The following is a 4,409-nucleotide window of genomic DNA, read 5'->3' as shown; positions in this document are numbered from 1 at the left end:
AAAAAAAAAAAAAAAAAAAAAAAGAGAGAGAGAGAGAGAAAGAAATAGAGAAAAGGAATCTAGATATGATCTCTGCTATTCAGTTTTTCATTGCTGATACTAAAGTACCTGACACAAATCAGAAGAGGAAAGACTAATTTTGGCTCACAGTTTCAGAGGTTGAAGCCCTTGGATGGATGGTTCCATTTCTTGAGCCTGAGGTGAGGCAGAATATTATGGTGTAAGCATTTAGTGAAGAAAAGCTGTTCAGTTCAGGGAAGCCAGGAAGTAGAGAAAGAGAGGCAGAGAAACAGGCAATAGAGAAGATAATCTCCAGGTTAGTTCACAAGTGACCTGCTAGCTCCAACTAGGTCCTGCTTCCCAGAAGTCTATTCAGCTATCAATGGATTAATCCTCTGATGAGGTCATAGAACTCAGGATCCAATCATTGCCTAAAATCCCCATCTGTGCAACTTGATGCACTGGGGACCATGCTTTCAGCACATGAGCCTTTTGAGGGACATTTCAGATCCAAACCATAACTCTAAAACAATTCTTGCTCTTTTAAGTAAATATTTATTCAACCTGCATCTTAGATGTAATTTTTATTAACATTATTAACATTGTTTTAAATTGGGAACTCATAAGTATAAATATTTATGGGGTAACATGTTTTTTCATATATGTATACAATATGGAATTATTAAAAGGTCAAGCTCACTAACATATCTATCTAGTCATTCACTGTTCTTTTTGTGACAAAAGATTTTAAACTTACTTTTAGTTATTTTAAAATATATAATAAGGTTCTCATTTCATTCTTCTGCATATGTTATCCAGTTTTCTCAAAGCCACTTGTTAAAAAGGCTGTCTTTTCTCCAATGTGTTTCTGATATCTTATCAAGAATCAGATGACTGTACATGTAGGGATTTATCTCTCTGTCTTCTATGGTATTCCACTGAGGACATATCTGTTTTGATGCCAGTGTCTTCTAACAATCATTTTACTCTCTACTTCTATGAGTTAAACTTCAAGACCTAAGTTTAAACATAAGACATTTATAAAATAACATCAGAAAGGGTCTAGGTGACCTTGAATTTGACAGTGGATTTTAAAATTCAATAGCAAAATCTAATCCATGAAAGAAAATACTGGTAATTTGGAACTTTGATAAAATGAAAAACTTTAAAAACCTGGGAGACTGAGGTGGTAGGAATACATGAGTCCAGTAGTTTAAGAAAAGCCTGGGCAATATAGTGAGATACCATCACAAATAATGTATGAACCAACCAATCAATCAATCAATCATTCAATAACTAATGCTCTGGAAAAAAATGTTGAAAGAATAAAGAAACAAATCATAGACTGGGAAAATATATTTACACAACAAATATCTTCTTAAAACTTGCATCCAAATTATAAAAGTAACTCCAAAAATACAATAATAAGGAAAAAACACAATTAGTAAACAGATTTTAAAAGGAAATCTACACATGGAACAAAAGCTTATGAAAAACTACATAATACCATATGTTATTAGAGATTTTCAACATGACACTACTATGACACAATTGAAATGGCTTTTTTTTTTGGAAAAATGACAATATCAAATACAAGTGAGAATATGAAGTAAGAGGAACTTTCATGTGTGATGGTCAGAATGAAAAGTAATACATTCACTTTGGAAGACCACTCTGAAATTTCTTGCAAAGACATAGTTTTACTTTACAATCCAGCAATTTCATGCCTAAGTATTTGTCTTAATGAGTCAAAAATTTATGTTCAATAAAAGCCTGCACATGAATATTTATGGAAGTTTTGTTAATAATCACACAAGATGGGAAGCAACCTAGATGTCTTTGTCCTGGTTAATAGATGAACACAAGATTACAACAGAATATTATTCAGCAATAAAAATTAATGAGGTATCAGTCCATGAAAAGACATGAAGGGATCATAAGTATATACTGGTAAATGAAAGATGGTAGTCTGAAAAGGTTATATCCTTGAAAGTTCCAACTATATAACATTTTGGAAAAGGTAAATCTGTATAGACAGTTAGAAAAATCAATGGTTACCAGGAATTTAGGAGGAGAGAGAGGAAGGATGAATAGGTGAAGCACAGGGGCTTTTAGGGTGGTGAATCCATTCTACTGAAAACTGTAATGGTAGATGTATATTATTATGCCATTTGTCAAAACCCACATAACTGTGTAACTCAGAGTGAAACAATAGAAGTTCTGGAGTATAGCTAATAATGTAGGCCAATTTGGGGTCATTAATTGCAGCAAATGTACCACACTAATGCAAGATGGAAATCAGGGGAAAATATGTGAGGTAGAAGGGTGGGTATGGTGTGGATACATGTCACTGCATGTATTATCTGCCCAATTAGTTTGTATTGATAAAACGTTCACCTTAACACAGCAGAAAATAAAAACAAACAAGAAATGAATGAAGTTAGAAAAAAGAAATATCAGCAGAGAGATCAATTAAATAAAATACTTCTAAAACTGGGGGTAATCTATAAAAACAAAAGCTGGCCCTAGAAGAAACAAAATAACTTTGATAAATCTCTAGAAGAATGACAAGGGAATTTAAGAATAGACACAAGTTAATAATATTAGGAATGAGAGACATTATATCACTAAATATTATATGCATATATAAAGAAAGGTCAATTGGTTCTGGTGGCATATTCTTGTGATCCCAGTGGCTCAGGAGACTGAGACAGGTGAATGGCAAGTTTGAGGACAGCCTTAATAAGGCCCTAAGCAACTTAGTGAGACTCTGTTTCAAAACAAAAAATGAAAAGAGCTAGGGATGTGGATCAGTGGTTAAGCACCTCTGGGTTCAATGCCAAGCACCAAACCCTGTGCCCCTCAAAAAAGAAAAAAGAAAAGAAAGAATGAAAGAAAAAGAAAAGAAAAGAAAATCAGGAAATATTATTAATTACTTTATGCCAATAAATTTGACAACTATGATAAAATGAATTAATTCTTTCAAAGTTAAGAATAAACCAAAACTTAATCAAGAAGAAATGAATTTGGTCAATATTCTTGTATCTATGGAAGAAATTGAAATTTTAGTTAAAAACCCTTCTACCAATAAGAATTCAATCTCAAGTGGCAACAATATTGAATTCCAAATATATAAAAATAGAAGTAATGCAATTTTACACAAAAAAAGAAAGATAAAGAGGGAGTGCTTTTCAACTCATTTAATCAGTCCAGTACTATTCTCATAAAAAAAAAAAAAAACAGGAAAAAGCATTGCAAGAGAATAATACAAACTAAGATCACTTATCCCCTCACCTCCGCAGTGCGCCTTGATCTTGGATGAAAAAATTCTAAGCAAAACTTGACAAAGAAAATTCAACAACATATGAAATAGGTTAATATATCATACAAAAGTTTTACATACCAATGCAATGTTGATTTAACATTTCAAAATTGACCAATGTAATTTCCCACATTAATAATCTAAAATTACACATATATGTAATATGCATATACATATACACATATATTTATAAAACCACCTCAATAAATGTAGGAAAGTATTTCCCTATAACCCAATATCAACTTCTGTTTAAAAGTTTTGGCAAACTAGGAATACAAAGAAAGTTCCTGAGTCTGACACAGGGAATCTATTAAAAACTTACCAGACAGGGCGAGAAGGAAGATGGCGGCGAGGGGAGTGCATTGCCCCCGTGTGCTGCTTCACTGTGTGGGAGTATGACAAGTCAGGACGGCTAAAGGATATCTTGTTAGGAATTTCCAGCAATAGTGGGGTGCTCCGGAACCTGGAGGAAGGATTTCCATCGCACGAGGATCGACTACGGGGACTCAAACGCGAGAGGTTTGTCGCACGGAGGGTAACACTGCTTATTCAGCAAACTGCCCCGCGGCTAGAGTCTGCAGCGCGCGCTGGGATAGAGACGCAGGGTTACAGCGCTGCAGTTTCTGCCAGCCGCGCAAGCACCGTACTCAGGGCTGAATTCTGGGTTCGAGACGGGGGAAGGAAGCGGTCCATCTCGGTTCTCCACACCGGTCAGACCACAGAGGAGGCCAGCAGCCACCATGTTGGTAAACTGACGTCACATTCCCTGTTTTCGACTGACCGCAGCTCATTCAGCCATAGATCAGGTAATTTCAGGCTGCAATTCACCTGCGGCTTGCAGACAGATTGCTAGGGTTCAGCGCCTGGGTGCTTCTTAGAACCTGATCTTATCGGAGCGAACACCAAGCGCGGGGCGGCCGAGTTCCGGCTCCCGGAACCGTTTTCCCGGAACCGCCCTGGCCCAGGGCTGCGGAGCCTGCGGAGGCTGCTTCTTGGACCCTGTTCCTATCAGAGCATACAACAAGCACTAAGCAGCCGAATTCCGGCTCCCGGAACTGAGCCCGCGGGGACTGCTTCTTGGAGCTTA

This window comes from Marmota marmota, unplaced genomic scaffold, assembly GCF_001458135.2.
Source record: "Marmota marmota marmota unplaced genomic scaffold, marMar, whole genome shotgun sequence".
Taxonomy (NCBI): domain Eukaryota; kingdom Metazoa; phylum Chordata; class Mammalia; order Rodentia; family Sciuridae; genus Marmota; species Marmota marmota.
This window is presented reverse-complemented; position numbering follows the sequence as displayed.